Source organism: Thunnus thynnus, chromosome 20 (genome assembly GCF_963924715.1).
Source record: "Thunnus thynnus chromosome 20, fThuThy2.1, whole genome shotgun sequence".
NCBI classification, from domain to species: Eukaryota; Metazoa; Chordata; class Actinopteri; order Scombriformes; family Scombridae; genus Thunnus; species Thunnus thynnus.
In genome coordinates, this window is record NC_089536.1 from 9,755,548 (window position 1) to 9,773,288 (window position 17,741).

The 17,741-nt window shown below is 41.3% G+C and overlaps 3 long non-coding RNA genes across 4 annotated transcripts; 2 read left to right on the forward strand and 1 right to left on the reverse strand.

Moving 5' to 3' along the window:
* Positions 1–7,415: 7,415 nt before the first annotated feature.
* On the reverse strand, positions 7,416–12,366 carry LOC137171916 (uncharacterized). Of its 2 annotated transcripts, none has more exons than XR_010924841.1 (4): positions 12,000–12,366; positions 10,504–10,628; positions 8,551–8,613; positions 7,416–8,123 (listed from the first exon to the last, which is right to left on the reverse strand). It is a non-coding gene; the product is annotated as an uncharacterized lncRNA (long non-coding RNA). The 2 variants fall into 2 exon arrangements; XR_010924840.1 differs by having other exon boundaries at positions 11,772–12,366.
* On the forward strand, positions 9,374–10,188 carry LOC137171918 (uncharacterized). Its single transcript, XR_010924842.1, has 2 exons — positions 9,374–9,592; positions 9,689–10,188. It is a non-coding gene; the product is annotated as an uncharacterized lncRNA (long non-coding RNA).
* Positions 11,264–16,391, forward strand: LOC137171914 (uncharacterized). Its single transcript, XR_010924838.1, has 3 exons — positions 11,264–11,414; positions 15,408–15,483; positions 15,580–16,391. It is a non-coding gene; the product is annotated as an uncharacterized lncRNA (long non-coding RNA).
* Positions 16,392–17,741: the final 1,350 nt, after the last annotated feature.

The following is a 17,741-nucleotide window of genomic DNA, read 5'->3' on the forward strand; positions in this document are numbered from 1 at the left end:
TCATATGAGATTCTTCAGCCACTTGAAATATGACACCGTCACACCACCAGCGTTCAGGTACATGTCCTGCAGGATGAAACATCACATCCTCAGATATGTTGTTCAGTCCTCGCTCTTCTGTGTGTAGAATTATTCTGACTAAATTTCTTTTTTACTGCAAAAACTGCTGTTTCTATGAAATAAGAGACACTGAAAAAAGTTGTTGTGGAAACACTGTTGTTTTGTTTTTTATAACAAATTATTCCTCCTATTGTTTTAGTTTCATGTTCATGTTTTAGATATTATATTTACAGTATTTTTATTTCATTGTGCTCATGTTTTTTCTGTAACATTAGATATTCATGACCAAATAAGTAACAATCAAATTTAAAGTTAGGGGGAAAAAACATCCTTGGGTTTTATTTATTATGGGTTTAATCCTCCAAAAATCAGCTAATCTGCTTCATGAGGACTGTTTGGGTGTGGTTTGATCAGATTTGATTGAAACTTGATTGTTCAAAAACTAACATGTATTCATATGAACAGCATCATCATAACCACACTGAAATATATCTGTATTCAACCACAAAAACAAAAAAAATGTCAAAAATAAAGCCCATTGAAACGTTTCCTGCTGCATTTCAAGGACTCGTTCTTGTAGAATACACTGTACTACTTTCTATTGGGAGATAAACATCTTACTGTATTTTGGGAGGAAAAGTTTCTTTACACAATATACACATTTCTTACACTGTCAATGATTAAATATATATATATATATATACACAATTAAAGGCTGCCATAAAAAGATGCATCATGTGTTGCCTGTTAGTGTTTTTTTTTATTTCAGTGTGTCAATTGAAATCAAGTGTCAGTGTTTGCTGGAAGGATTTGCTTCTGTGTGTAAAATGAACTGCTGTGCCCAGCAGTGTGTTGGTAAAGTAGATTGAAGATGTGGACTGAACCATGCACGTAACCAATTGTAATAATGAAGAATGTAAACTATGAAGGCGGACTGTTGAGTGAACAAAGACAAACATAACCGAAAGTAATTAACTTTCACCAACTGTAATTGTATGGTATGTGCCTGAACAGGTTTAAGAGAGAAACCAACTTCAACAACCAACCAATCAAATACATCCACATCCAGATCAGCCAATGGAGCATTCACACCATACCTGCAAAACTGATGACAATGCCACCATCCTTTCAAAAGAAGCATTGTGTTCATCTCTCCATTTGCTTCAATTTGTTGGTTTTATGATGATGTTGGAGAGCACTGTCTAACATATCAGAGCATAACATACATGAAGCATCATGCTCATCGTATCCTGAATGGAAGTATATGCATTTATTATGTTTCTCCACTCATTTGTTCATTTTTTTCCCTTATTGTCTAAAACATCTGTATCAACAGAGTGACACAACACACCACAGAGATTTTGATTTCTTCAAAAGGTGGACAAGATAATATTCCAGTAACCAGCAGATACTTAAAGGAAATGTTCACAATTTTTAAAGTCTCCCATGAGCCAAGACTAGAGGAACTAACAGAAAATGACGATGTTGAACATTTTCTCATTACATTTGAGAGAATTGCAGCAGCATGCCAATGGCCAAAATCTGACTGGGTTTTTCAGCTCATTCCATTGCTGACTGGTAAGGCACCCCCTCAATACCACCAGAGGTCAACGCCAGGTGTGGGTAAGCCTCCTGCAAGGGAGAATCAGCATGTACCACTAAGATCTCCAAATAAAATACCCACATGTTACCTGTGTGGACAGGAAGGCCATACCAAACCGATGTGTCCAAAGAATCCATCTAAGCTCACTCAAATGTGTTATGTCCCACGCCAAAATATCGACATTACACCTAGGAGTAACCAGTCCCAGAAAATGACAAATGTCAAGATTAATGGGAAAAACCTCAAAGCCCTTATTGATACTGGCAGTACTCAGACCCTTGTGCACAGACAATATGTACCAGTTAACATTATCTGCACTCTTGAGGCCATCCCTATTTGCTGTGTGCATGGTGATGAGAAGAAGCCTTACCCTACGGCTGACATTTACATGGAAGTGCAAGGTCAGGCCTATCTGTTAAATGTTGGTGTTGTGGACAACTTGCCTTTCCAGGTGATTTTGGGTGATGATCTGCCAGTACTTTTTGATCTGTTAAACCCAACCCAAAGGTGTAATGTTGCCCTCACCAGAGCACAAGCTAAGCATGTAGATGTGGATTCTCCAGCCCTCAGTGCCTTGCCATTCTATGGTGTCGAGCTGGAGACACAACCCGGGAAGTCTTGGAAGCCCCTTAGCCAGAGAAGGCAAGAGAAATTCCAATGCACTGCTATACAACCATCAGCTGAGGCCACTCCAGACATGCCCCTAGGGTTTCAGGTACCCACTAACATAATCGAAATGCAGCATAATGATCCAACTTGTTACAGAGAGCTGAAGAGAGGGAGCCAGGGATGGAGCCTGATGGTAGGAGGGAGGAGTACTTCCTGCAAAATGGTGTTCTTTACCATCAGCACAGCCAGGTTAAGCAGCTAGTGGTCCCACAAGCAGCCCGAGACAGAGTACTTTCCCTGGGCTGGCCACCTAGGGAAACACAAGACCACTGCTCGCAATAAGCGCCATTTCCACTGGCCAGGCTTGCGCTCAGAGGTGGCCCAGTTCTGCAGGAGTTGCCCTCAGTGCCAAAAGACATCAATTAAAGGCCCCACCAGAGCCCCTCTCCAACCTCTCCCAATCATCAGTACTCCCTTTGAACGCCTCGGGATGGACATTGTTGGCCCTGTGGAAAAAAGTAAAACAGGAAACTGCTTCATGTTGGTCATCACAGACTATGGCACCAAATATCCAGAAGTTTTCCCACTGAAGTCCATTAAAGCAAAAACTGTGGCTTTTTCCTTGGTTCATTTCCTCTCCAGAGCGTGTTTCCCTCGTGAAATTTTAAATGGCCAGGGCACTAACTTTATGTCTACTCTCTTGAAACAGGTCTACCAGCTGCTGGGCATAAAGAGGGTGTGCACCACCCCTTATCATCCATAGACAGATGGGCTGACGGAGCGTTTCAACCAAACCCTCAAACAGATGCTCCGAAGGTTTGTCAATGAGACTTGATCTGACTGGTATCAGTGGCTTCCTTACGTATTCTTTGCCTATAGGGAGGTACCCCAGGCCTCCACTGGTTTCTCCCCCTTTAAACTCCTCTATGGTCGTGAGGTGAGGGGACCCTTGACCTTGTTAAGGGAGACCTGGGAGGTGGATCAGGGGAGGGAGGAGCCTGTTAATGTCATTTCTTATGTCATTCAGATGAGAGTGAAACTGCAGCGGATGAGTGAATTGGCCCAGACACACATGGTGGAGGCCCAGCAGCACCAGAAGACCTGGTATGACCAGTCAGCCAGACAGCGAAGCTTTGACCCTGGTCAAAAGGTCTTAGTCATGCTTCCAACCAGCGACAACAAGCTGCTGGCAAAGTGGCAGGGGCTTTTTGAAGTCCAGAGGAAGCTGGGACCCACCACTTATCAGGTCTCCACCCCAGGCCATCAGCAGTCCAGTCATGTGCTGCATGTGAACCTTCTCAAGGAGTGGGTGCCAAGGGCTGAGAAAGGAGCAGAGGTGTTGCTGATCTGGGCTGTGAAGGAGGAAGAGGAGGTGGACAACCAATACCTGCCCTCACCAATATCCACTGACCTGGACATATTTCAAGAATACCCAGGATGCACAAATCTGGTAGAACATGACATTGTGTTGAATCGTGATGCAACTGTGAGGTGTATGAGTTACAGGATACCAGAGCACCTCCTTATGTCACTGAAGAAGGAGGTGGAACTCATGCTGTCCCTGGGAATAATTCAAGCATCAAAAAGTGAGTGGTGTAACCCAGTGGTGTTGGTCCCTAAAAAAAAGACGGAACAATACGATTTTTGTATTGATTTCAGATATCTGAATTCTATCTCAAAGTTTGACTCATATCCCACTCCACGGATTGATGATCTCCTGGAGCGCCTAGGAAAAGCAAAATACCTGACCACCATTGACCTTTGTAAGGGCTACTGGCAAGTGCCCCTGACCCAGCAGTCTCGGGAGCTGACTCCCTGGGGGCTCTTTGAGTTTACAGTCTTGCCATTTGGGCTGCACAGGGCCCCTGCCACATTTCAGAGGTTGATGGACCAGGTACTCTATGGGATTTCTGATTTTGCATGTGCATATCTTGATGATGTTGTCATCTACAGCGCCACCTGGGAGGGGCACTTGGAACACCTGAATGAAGTCCTGGGAAGTCTGCATTCTGCAGGCTTGACGGTCAACCCAGCCAAGTGTGTCCTTGCCAGAGGGGAAACTGAGTACCTGGGTTTCACCATCGGAGGTGGGTTAATAAAACCACAAGTTCATAAAGTCCATGCCATTGAATCATATCCTCTCCCACAAACCAGGAAGCAGCTCAGACCATTCCTTGGGATGGCTGGCTTCTACCATCAGTTCATACCCAACTTCTCAGCCAGGGCGGCTCCACTGACTGACAGAACTGGATCACGATGCCCCAATTAGGTGCAGTGGACAGCAGAGGCAGCTGCAGCTTTCAAAGACATTCAGCAATCTCTGAGTAAGAACCAGTTCTTCACAGCCCAGATTTTGATCAACCTTTTGTCTTACAAACTGATGCATCTGAGAGGGGCATTGGAGCTGTGCTTTTGCAGGGACCAGCAGGGGACCAACACCCCGTGGCCTACATCAGTCGGAAGCTTCTCCCCAGGGAGGTCCGCATGGTTCACATTACATACAAATAAATAACAACACACTGGATTTTGTTTCATCATACTCATTTTATTTTACAGTTTGTCAGTACATTAGTTTCTATTTGTAGCGTGCACATTTGGTTAACTTTTGTACAGTCATTCGTTTAAGTTGTTCTAATTTTCATTTTTTTGAGTTACCAGTGTTGGGGTGCTGCTCCTGGAGGACATCTGGCCAGGCCTGGGCAAAGGATGTGCACCAGGACATGGAATGGTTAAATACAGGAAGTGGCCAATTGGGTCATACCAAGTCCTGCCACCTCATAGGGAGGAACTGTTTATTTCAAGTTTAGTCATATTGTTTGTTTCTCTTTATTGAATGTTTAGTTGTGTATTTTTGGTTTAGTTGATTTAGTTGAGTTAACCTGTTTTGGGGGGAATTCTGTTATTTATTGCTTAGTTGGTAGTGTTTGTCATTTGTCAGTTACCCCTGTTGTGTTATGGTCTGATCAGCCAGTATATATGTTCCCCTTTGTGTTCATTTTGGAAGGTCTGTTAGTAGGGTTAAGTTCACTTTAGTTGAGTTCTGTTTATTTGACCTCTTTTATGGGCCCTGAACTTTATTTACATATTTTGTCATTTGTACCTTTTTTTTTTGCATTTTTTCGGTAAAATAAAAACCCTCTTTTTTGAAACCACCTGAGTCTCCTTTGCCTGCCAGCTCGGTCTAAAACAACAGTCAGGTGTCCATATAAACACTGAAAGAGGTTTTCCTCGCTGTGATCATTCCTCCTGTTCATACTGGTTGCTAAAAGATCCCCTTCAAATATGCTTTCAAGTAAGTGATGGTGACCAAAATCCAGTGTGTCTACACAGTCATTTAGCGCAAAAATGCATTTAAAAAGTTGATCTGAAGCTTATATGAGGCTTCAGCAGTCTGAGTTAGTCATATCAAGTGGATATCTGACACATTTACTGACACATTTACTGTCTTTTTAGCATCAAATTCCCTCCTTGTGTTTCCCTGTTGAGCTGCGGTGGAAGTATAGTAACCAAAAGAGGGACTCTGGCGCTAAAAATACTATAACGTTGAAAGATATCTACCTGATTTGATGAATACATTTTTCTTCTTATTTTTTAGGTTTCACATTCATGGTTTAGATATTATATTTACAGTATTGTTATTTCATTGTGTTCATGTTTTTTTCTGTAACACTAAATGTTCATGACCAAATAAGCAACAATCAAATTTTAAAAAACATCCTTAAGTAGTCTGTTATTTATTATGAGTTTAACACTCCGAAACTCAGCTAATCTGCTTCATCAGGACTGTTTGGGTGTGGCTTGATCAGATTTGATTGACAGCGCTGCCCATTTTGCAAATACTTGCACATTAACTTCAAAACTCATCAGTTTATGTTCAAAAACTAACATGTATTCATATGAACAGCATCATCAGAACCACACTGAAATATATCTATATTCAACCAAAAAAACAAGAAAAATTGTCAAAAATAAAGCCCATTGAAACGTTTCCTGCTGCATTTCTAGGACTTGTTCCTTACACTGTCAATGATTAAATATATATATATATATATATATATATATATACACAATTAAAGGCTGCCATAAAAAGATGCATCATGTGTTGCCTGTTAGTGTTTTTTTTTTTTATTTCAGTTTGTCAATTGAAATCAAGTGTCAGTGTTTGCTGGAAGGATTTGCTTCTGTGTGTAAAATGAACTGCTGTACCCAGCAGTGTGTTGGTAAAGTGGACTGAAGATGTGGACTGAACCATGCACGTAACCAATTGTAATAATGAAGAATGTAAACTATGAAGGCGGACTGTTGAGCGAACAAAGACAAACATAACCGAAAGTAATTAACTTTCACCAACAGTAATTGTATGGTATGTGCCTGAACAGGTTTATTCACAGAGAATGTAGCGTTGTGATTCATCGTATCCTGAACAGAGGCATCTGTATTCATTATGTTTCTCCACTCATTTGTTCATTTTTTCCCCCTTAACGTCTAAAACACATATATAAACAGAATGATGCAACACACCACTGAGATAAACTGATTTCTTCAAAAGGTAGATGAGATAAAATCCCAGTAACCAGTAGTGACAGTAACAGTCAGGTGTCCATATGGACACTGAAAGAGGTTTTCCTCACTGTAATGATTCCTCCTGTTCATACTGGTGGTTAAAAGATCCTCTTTAAATGCACTTTTATTATGAGTGATGTAACATTGAAAGATATCTACATAATTTGAGTAATTTGGACGGCTAAAGCTTCAGATAAACTTTTAAATACATTTTTGCACTGAAGGAAGACAGTGGATTTTGACCCCCATCACTTACATTGTAAGTGCATTATGAAGAGATCTTCTAATGGTCAGTATGAACAGGAGGAATGATTATGACAAGAAAAACCTGTTTCAATGTTCATTTGGTTACCTGGCAGTTGTTTTAAGACAGACTTGAAAAATTGTGAACCCGTCCTTTTGGTCTTTTTTCACAGATCTTGAGGGGGCTGAATTGAAGCTGTAGAGTTTGTCAGAATCAGATAATCAATCAATTGATCAACCCAGGATGGAAGACACTCTGATGTCACTGCGAAGCCTCTTCTGGATACTGGTTATGAACAGGAAAGCTGCTTATTAACATGTGACAGCAAACTTCAACTGGACTTCATGAACAAAACTTTTTATTCTTTTAGCAGTTGTTGATTAGCTGTGAGCTGAATCAATAAAGGAGACAAGAGGACAAACTCAAGAGAGCAAGGAGGAGAAGTTTTATAGATTTATAAACTGTGTCGTGGTGAATACTAGCCTGCTTATGCTCAGTTGCTTTTTCGATTTGTGATGGGCGGATTACCTACTGTACCTTCTAGATGAGCATGTTGGTTAAATTCATTAATTCAAACATACATTATAATAAGTTGTAAAGCTTTGTCATAGAAAAAAAAAACAAAAATGATGTGATTTTAACCTCCATTTTGGTTTGTTTTTATCTTCTGCTGTTCACCGTCACTTCTTTTTCCATCATTTTTCTGATTACGTCTTTCAGCCGTTATTATTAAGATCCTTGGTAAAATGTCAGAGGACATAAAGTGTTGATCCTCTGCTACATACACCCAACAAATCCTAAACCAGTGTACAGTATGAAAATAAACCAAAACCTCACACAGTTATATCTTAACATTTTATTGGTTTCCAAAAAAAAAAAAGAATAAAACAAAAAAAAAAAAAGAGTAATTTCCTCCAAAATTATTTCGATATGAGGAACTGGACGGTTAAAACAGGAAAATTCAACCAGGGGACAGGCAGCCACAGTGACGCCTCGCCCCCTCCCTGTTCCCCTTTCTTGGCCAGCGGAGGAGTCGGGGAGAAGCTGCTTTAAGATGAGATGAAGCAACGGGAAAGGAGGGAAAAAAAAGAGCAGGGACAAGGAGGGGGAGAGCATCTATCGAATCTTGAACAATAAAAACACCAACTATGAAAAAAAAACAAAAAAACTCCTTGTTGGGAATCCTAAACCTTGGCAACGTCACTACTAACATTTACGCCTTAAGAGTGCAGAGAAAAACTCAAAGAGTCATAAAACTGCTATTCTCTTTTATTCACATGAATTTAAAATCTAAATCCCTTTTCATTAAAGTTAAACTGAAGTGTCTATCTCCCTTTTTAGAGCAGACCTCTTTCTGAAATAAGGCATCTGTAGTACATCTGTAGTACTGTAGTACATCTTAAATTACCATGCAACATAATACTTTTTCATAAAGAGGTTTGACTGTATTATCTCCTGTGGGATCACTTACCCGGGCAGATCTCTCCATGGTGTAGGCCAACCCAGAGTGAACAATATCCTTCTCAGAGGCACCCTGCAAAGGAAAATGAATTGTTGTTTGTTTGTCATTCCTATAATTCCTGTTTGTTATTCCAGATGGACAGTTTTCACTGCATCAAGACAACTTGTGACATGTCAATCAAGGTTGATAAAGGGCTCCTAACCCTCCTGCACAGAAACTAGAAGGGAAAACATGGAAAGACAAAAGGAGAGATAAAAGAGGCATCAGAGGTGTTCTTTGTTTCTGCATCAATGTCATACCAGTAATGATACACTCTGATAACTAATCTGGTTTCTCCAGTTTGAAAACCTGGCACATGCAAATATGTAACAATACCAATGACTCTGCTCTTTTATGATTGGCTGTTCACGTTGGCACATAATGATTGGTTGTGATCAAATGTAATGTTTGTAAACGAGAGGGAGTAGAAATAAAAAAGGATCCAATTTGTTCACCAGACAGATCATCTCAACATCTGCAGAGATTTCACATCAGCTGACACCAGTTTCCTCCAGAACATCACTGACGCTGCCTGAACTGCTGCAGACACTGCAAGAATACTTTCATTCATCTGTCCTTCAAATTCTTGTTGACAGGTTTGATTTTTCTACTTCTTGCTGTTAAATGAAAAACTAATTAATCTTGCATTTACAGATACATTAGCAACTTTGTCAGTGATGTAAATTAGTCAGGTACTGCAAGGCAAGGATTGAAAGATAAAGGCTGTTACTTATTGCTGTAGACGTCAGAATTTAGGTTTATAAAATCTTATCAACTACAGCAGGTAGTGAAACAATTTCAAACACTTGTTGCAGTAACATTTCACACAGGACAGGGTACCTGGGGAGGTAGACTTGATATATTATGGGTATGTTAAACTGTATAACGCCCCGATCTGATGCAAATCCTGATCTGATGTTTGTCTTGTGTGTTAAGGAAGCAGCTGTAGGACCAGAGTATCAGCCTTCACACCAAGTAAACCAGAGAACCACAGCGCCAAGAGAAATACAAGGTATAACACCACAGCAAGTCTAATTACTGGATGTTTTGTACCATTTATCAGTAGCATGTTAATTTACCAAAAATATTTTTGTTTGTTTTTATATAGATGTCTGCTCGTCGTATTCCATACCCTGCAGGAATGGGATTAAAGAGAAGGAAAAAATTTAAAAATGAACACCTTAGAGACCATCCTGATACTCTTTTTTATGACACTACAAGTTATTATGCAATATGCGACCTAATTTTCTTTACTACTTTTGAAGAAGACTGGATAGCTGCCATAATGCAGCACTACCCTGGGACTGATAGAATTCAACTGGAAGATAAATTCAAACTTGACCTCCACAGTGGCACTGTATATGTTTATCCTGGTGGAAAGGTTGTGATACAAGCCTCATCGAGGGACCGTACAAGGTTTGATGGAAAATTTGAACAACTACGTAAGGAAATGGAAGCTATAAAATTAAACAGACAGGTGGAACAAATGAGCTTAGGCAATGCAGGAGGACATCAAGATCCTGCTCCCTGAATAAAATACAATAAAAATAAAAATAAGAGGAAAAGAAAGACCTTACAGTAGGCTGTCTGTTGAAGAAGTAGAAACAGACAGGAGAAAAAAAAGAAACACAGTATGGATTTTTTAATATGGATTATTCTGTAAATAACTGACTAGCAATGCTAGTTCCTGTAAAATTAAATGCATATTTTTATTATTTGTTGCTATACAATTGTCATGTACCGTATATCTTTGTAAATTATGGTTCTGGTTTTTATCAACTGTTTTAGAAATGTGTCAGAAGAGTTGAAAATGTAATATCAAATGTAAAGGAAATGTTTAGGTTCTGATTGTGTCTTATGACCCTGGCAGACTCCTGTCTTTCTGCAGGTTAAGGTGGTATTAAAGAGCAGTCTTGTACTCACTGAGCAGGTTGTTAGTTTCAGTCTCTCTCATATTTGAAGGTCAGTCTTCCATAGCTGACATGGTTGAGATTCTTCAGCCACTCGAAATATGACACCGTCACACCACAAGCGTTCAGGTACATGTCCTGCAGGATGAAACATCACATCCTCAGATATGTTGTTCAACAGTCCTCGTTCTTCTGTGTGTAGAATTATTCTGACTAAACTTCTTTTTTACTGCAAAAACTGCTGTTTCTGCAAAATTAAAGACACTGAAAAAAGTGTTGTAGAAACACTGCTGTTTCTTGTTTGTTTGTTTTTTTTAGAACAAATTATTCTTCTTATTGTTTTAGTTTCATGTTCATGTTTTAGATATTATATTTACAGAATTATTATTTCATTGTGTTTTTTTCTGTAACATTAAATAAGCAACAATCAAATTTAAAGTTAGGAAAAAATACTGCTTCATCAGGACTGTTTGGGTGTGGTTTGATCAGATATGATTGACAGTGCTGGAAACATTCACAAACAGCCCCATGAACCTGAATCCTGTGTGTGAACCCTGTACACTTCAAACTAGTGAAAAGAGACCAGATAAAAACACAAATGCAGAAATCAGTCGTGTGAAATTAACCAAACTGTAGGACACCATCACTCTTAGTAAGAGAGAGAGACTGTAGCATTGTGATTCATCGTATCCCGAACGGAAGCATCTGTATCCTCTTTTATGATTGGCTGTTCAGCTGTTCGCGTTGGCACATAATGATTGGTTGTGATCAAATGTAATGCGTGTAGACGAGAGGGAGTAAAAATACGAAAGGAACCTATTCGTTTCCCAGACAGATCATCTCAACATCTTCAGAGATTTCACATCAGCTGACACCAGTTTTCTCCAGAACATCACCGACGCTGCCTGAACTGCTGCAGACTCTGTAAGAATACTTTCATTTATCTGTCCTTCAAATTCTTGCTGTTAAATACATTAGTAATACATACACAGATACTTTAGCAACTTTGTCAGTGATGTAAATAAGTCAGGTACTGCAAGGCAAGGATTGAAAGATAAAGGATGTTACTTATTGCTGTAGACGTCAGAATTTAGGTTTATAAAAAGTTATTTCAGCAATTAATGAAGTTTATAGGTTTATAAACAAGGTTCGGGAACAGAGACCACGCCGAGTACACATCCCACTTCCGTACAACAAAGTATTTAGGCACACCCCATCCGTTCTTCTCCCCTCGTCTCAGTTGCAAGAGACCCGTGACAGGATCGCATCGCAAACGCTTACCCCTCGCCCGCGCTCCATGGACCACGTTCCCCAGCAATACCAACACGATACCTCCTTCACCACCACATCCACGCAGAGGCCGTTTACACCGCTGCTCCTCGGAGGAAAAGCTACTCCCTCAGACGCCACACTGCTGATCAGCTGGGACCGATACACACCCACGCTATAGCCGATTCCGACGCGGCTCGTTTTCCTTCAATCAACATCTTCAACCGGACGCTCACTCACCTACAGAGTGTTCTCAGACAGACGGACACACTGTTCAAGCGAAACAAAAGCGTTGCCAAACTTTTCCAACTCTACGGAAACTTTTTCTTCACCTCTCCGGCCAGCAGTTCAAATCGTCCCGCTCTTCCGGGTTCACCGCCTGACGCTAACCTGACGCACGCCGCACACCGATGACGTCATCATGCTGCCCGCTACAACGGAGCCCTGACTCTCCAGCCCCGGCCAGGGCACACTCCACTTTCTCTTCTTCCCCCTTTTTTAAAAAAAAATATTTTCCGAATTAACCCTTCATCCCATTTTCCTGCTTATTTATTAAGTATTCATGTAACTTCATGGTTCATACTAACTCACTTTTCTGTTATTATGTTTCTTCATTAACGCTTCTATTCCTCTTCAGGAACTCTCATCCTCTTCCCTTCCCTTCCCAAACAACGGACCATCGATCATCCCCAGCGTATCATACATGCATTCTACCCGACTCAGACGCCACCTCCTCGTCTCAAAAGCCGTGCTTTTCCCGCTCCACACAGCCTCCAGCTCATCACGGATGTATCCAGCTGCTCACCTCTGGGTTCCCTGCCCAACGTCTCTTATGCGGGGCACACCCACGGCACCACACCGCCCACTACAGCGGAGCAGCGGACGGCTCCCACATTTGCCGAGGCCCAGGTCAAGTGACCTCATGCCCACAGCCATACATGCATCCCCTCATCCTTCATCCCTCGACCCTTCATCCTTCAACCCCCATCACTATCATCTCTCTCTCCTTTCCCTTCCTTTCCTCCTTTTCTCTCCTTTTCCTCCCTTTCTCTCTCAACCAGTATGCTAAATATTTCCCTCTTCCCCCATCTCTTCATCCCTCGACCCTCATCCCTTCATCCCACATCCCACGAACTCAACCCTTACCCCCTCATCCTCACACCCCGACCCTCTCCCTTCCCCCTCCATCCCTTCCCCCTCCCCTCATCCCTCTAACTCTATCCTTCCTCCTTTTCCACCCTACTTTTACCCTCACCCTTTCATTTTTCATCCTTACCTCCTTCACCCCCCCTCCCCCACCCCCTTGTTTTTTTTGTTTGTTTGTTTTTTCTAACCCAACCGGTCAAAGCAGATGGCCGCCCACCTAGAGCCGGGTTCTGCTTGAAGTTTCTTCCCGTTAAAGGGGAGTTTTTCCTCACCGCCATTGCCAACTGCTTGCTCACGGGGGAATTGTTGGGTCTCCGTTAATTAAAGAGAATGGTCTAGACCTGTTTTACGTTAAAGTGCCACGTGACGACCTCGTCATCATTCGGTGCTATATTATAGAATTGAATTCCCCACCCTTCATCCCTCCAACCCTCACCCCTTCATCCCCCGTGCCTCCCTCCAGACTTTCTATCTTTTCCTCCTATATCACCTCGGCTTTCATCCTCCCATATTATCCATAAAGCAGCATCTTTTCGTTCTTCGCTTTCTAGCCACAGCTGATATGGCTCACTCAAATCCGTCTGTTTTCTTTTCATCCATTCTACCTTCATCTGAATCTCAAGGCATCATGGAGGGTGCGCCCTCACTCTTTCATTGCCGTCAACCGACTATATAAAATGCTTCAACACAACGAATCATCTTCAATACAACCATTCATCATCAATTCAGTGCTCCAGTCAGCTTCTATTCCCTCACCACTAGTTCATGACATCAGCGGGCCACGGAGCTTCCTTCTTCCGACCCACTCCATTCAGTCAACGCCAAAGAGCCATCCAGACCATCAGTTTTCCTGTAAATGGTCATCCCACAGTTCGCACTCAACCATCTCCCCATTTGTTCCCCCTTTCTTTTACTCCCTTCATGCACTAGGCTTTGCAGGTCCTGACAGTCTCAAGCCCCATCACAGGCTACTAAAGTCTTGACAGCTAAAGCTCATCGCAGGCCACGCACATCTCTTCTCGCTTCTGACGGCCATCATACCCATCCAGGTGCATCACACCTGTCGATACCCACGTACAGTATCCCTCCTTCAGTGGTGCCTATGTTAGGTGCAGCGGCCCTCAGAACCCCACCAAGCACGGTCCATGACACAACTATATCCTAAAGCGCTAATTGCCATTAACTCCAAAGAACCATCTCAACCGCCAGACCATCCATTTTTCATACGTGATGGTCCAACAGTTTCTACCAAGTCCTGACACTCGACCCTTCCGGAGACAACCACATTGCCTGTTCTCGCAACATACAGCTGCACTGACTCAGTGTCTCTTTCTGTTTCCGGGGTTACAGCAGTTTTAGGTGGTTCACCTCCAATCGGCTACTTCAACTGCCCCCACGCCCCCCCCACCCTGCTCGATGAACCATGTTAAGTCATCATCGAAGCCCTTCTTTGGGGGCAAGAGAGGTCTTAGTCATCCTCGTTCCCACGCTATATCGTTGCTGACCATTATAAACAAGAAATCCTCAAGGAAATCATATCCAGCCTTGCTCCACACTTCGGCATGTTATCCAAAGGTCAGTAAGGCTGAACCCAGCCTTAGGCCGAAGCGCTTGCCCCTGACTTCATCATCATCATCATCATCATCATCCTGGCATGCTATGCCAGAATTCCCCGTACACGCCACCTGCCTCCCTACCCTGACAAAGTTGTAGAATCCATGTCTCTACAGACGTTCTACAGCATGCAACGACGTCTGATACCCCCATTCATTCTTCGGAGACAAGGACGCCACTCCCAGACACCCTCATATTTAACCTTAAGCAAGCAAACCAACCATCTTGGCTTCTCTTGCCCCCACATTTCACCATGCATATCCACAAGACCCGCTCTCCACCGCCAAACCAGGCGAGTTGCTACATGTTCCTGGTTGCAAACCTGCAAGTTTCGCACAAGTCGGCGATTTCTCCAGAACCATACTCCAGCCATGTTCTTGAACACATCTCCGCATGAAGTTCTTTTTGGGGGCTCTATCCAGGCAATGGACTGGAGAGACAGTTCCCCCACTGAGGGTCTCAACCTCTCCCCCCGTTCCCTCCTACCTCCCCACTGTCGGCAGTCGTCGTCCAGTCGACATACCATACATCCATCATCGTCCCTCAACCCTCCATTCTATGTTCCTCAACTCTCACACCTCACCCCTTTCCTCCCCCCGTCACTTCATCCCTCCATCCCTGATCCTTCATCAGGTTCTCCAATCCATCCATCAACATATCAGCTCTCTTTCATTATCTCAATTAAACTATTGAAATCTAATGTTCTCGGTGTGGTCTCAGTTAGTGAACAGCAGGTAGTGAAACAATTTCAAACACTTGTTGCAGTAACATTTCACACAGGACAGGGTGAACCCAGGGAGGTAGACTTGATATATTATGGGTATGTTAAACTGTATAACGCCCCGATCTGATGCAAATCCTGATCTGATGTTTGTCTTGTGTGTTAAGGAAGCAGCTGTAGGACCAGAGTATCAGCCTTCACACCAAGTAAACCAGAGACTCACAACGCCAAGAGAAATACAAGGTATAACACCACAGCAAGTCTAATTACTGGATGTTTTGTACCATTTATCAGTAGCATGTTAATTTACCAAAAATATTTTTGTTTGTTTTTATATAGATGTCTGCTCGTCGTATTCCATACCCTGAAGGAATGGGATTAAGGAGAAGGAAAATATTCAAAGATGAACACCTTAGAGACCATCCTGATACTCTTTTTTATGACACTACAAATCATGATGTAATATGTGACCTAATTTTCTTTACTACTTTTGAAGAAGACTGGATAGCTGCCATAAAGCAGCACTACCCTAGGACTGATAGAATTCAACTGGAAGATAAAATCAAACTTGACCTCCACAGTGGCACTGTATGTGTTTATCCTAGTGGAAAGATTGTGATACAAGCCTCACCAGAGGACCGTACAGAGTTTGATAAAAAATTTGACCAACTACGTAAGGAAATGGAAGATATAAAATTAAACAGACAGATGGAACAAATGAGCTTAGGCAATACAGGAGGACATCAAGATCCTGCTCCCTGAATAAAATACAATAAAAATAGAAATAAGAGGAAAAGAAAGACCTTACAGTAGGCTGTCTGTTGAAGAAGTAGAAACATACAGGAGAAAAAGAAACAATATGGATTTTTAATATGGATTATTCTGTAAATAACTGACTAGCAATGCTAGTTCCTGTAAATTTATATGCATATTTTTATTATTTGTTGCTATACATTTGTCGTGTACCGTATATCTTTGTAAATTATGGTTCTGGTTTTTATCAACTGTTTTAGAAATGTGTCAAAAGAGTTGAAAATGTAATATCAAATGTAAAGGAAATGTTTATATTCTGATTGTGTCTTATGACCCTGGCAGACTCCAGTTTTTCTGCAGGTTAAGGTGGTATTAAAGAGCAGTCTTGTGCTTACTGAGCAGGTTGTTACTTTGAGTCTCTCTCATATTTGAAGGTCAGTCTTCCATAGCTGACATGGTTGAGATTCTTCAGCCAACATAACATCCTCAGATATGTTGTTCAACAGTCCTCGTTCTTCTGTGTGTACAATATTCTAAACTAAAATTTCTTTTTTTACTGCAAAAACTGCTGTTTCTGCAAAATAAAAGACACTGAAAAAAGTGTTGTAGAAACACTGTTGTTTCCTGTTTGTTTTTTTAGAGCAAATTATTCTTCTTATTGTTTTAGTTTCATGTTCATGTTTTAGATATATTTACAGAATTGTTATTCTATTAAATAAGCAACAATCAAACTTAAAGTTAGGAAAAAATACATCCTTAGGTATTGTTTATTATGAGCTTAAAACTCCAAAAATCAGCTAATCTGCTTCATCAGGACTGTGTGGGTGTGGTTTGATCAGATTTGATTGACAGTGCTAGAAACATACACAAACAGCCCCATGAACCTGAATCCTGTGTGTGAACCCTGCACACTTCAAACTAGTGAAAAGAGACCAGATAAAAACACAAATGCAGAAATCAGTCGTGTGAAATTAACCAAACTGTGTTCATGTAGGACACCAACACTCTTAGTAAGAGAGAGAGAATGTAGCATCGTGATTCATCGTGATTCATCATATCCTGAACGGAAGCATCTGTATCCATTATATTTCTCCACTCATTTGTTCATTTTTTTCCCCTTAACATCTAAAACACATATATAAATAGAATGATGCAACACACCACTGAGATAAACTGATTTCTTCAAAAGGTAGATGAGATAAAATCCCAGTAACCAGTAGTGACAGTAACAGTCAGGTGTCCATATGGACACTGAAAGAGGTTTTCCTCGCTGTAATCATTCCTCCTGTTCATACTGGTGGTTAAAAGATCCCCTTTAAATGCATTTTTATTGTGAATGATGTAACATTGAAAGACATCTACATAATTTGACTAATTTGGACGGCTAAAGCTTCATATTACCTTCAGATAAACTTTTGAATACATTTTTGCACTGAAGGAGGACTGTGGATTTTAACCCCCATCACTTACATTGTAAGTGCATTATGAAGGGATCTTCTAATGGTCAGTATGAACAGGAGGAATGATTATGACAAGAAAAACCTGTTTCAATGTTCATTTGGTTACCTGACTGTTGTTTCAAGACATACTTGAAAAACTGTGGACACATCCTTTAAGTCTTTTTTCACTAATTAATTTCACTAATCGTCATTAATTTTAAAAATATGGACTTTATATATTTCCAAAGACAAGCACAGATCTTGAGGGGGCTGAATTGAAGCTGTAGAGTTTGTCAGAATCAGATAATC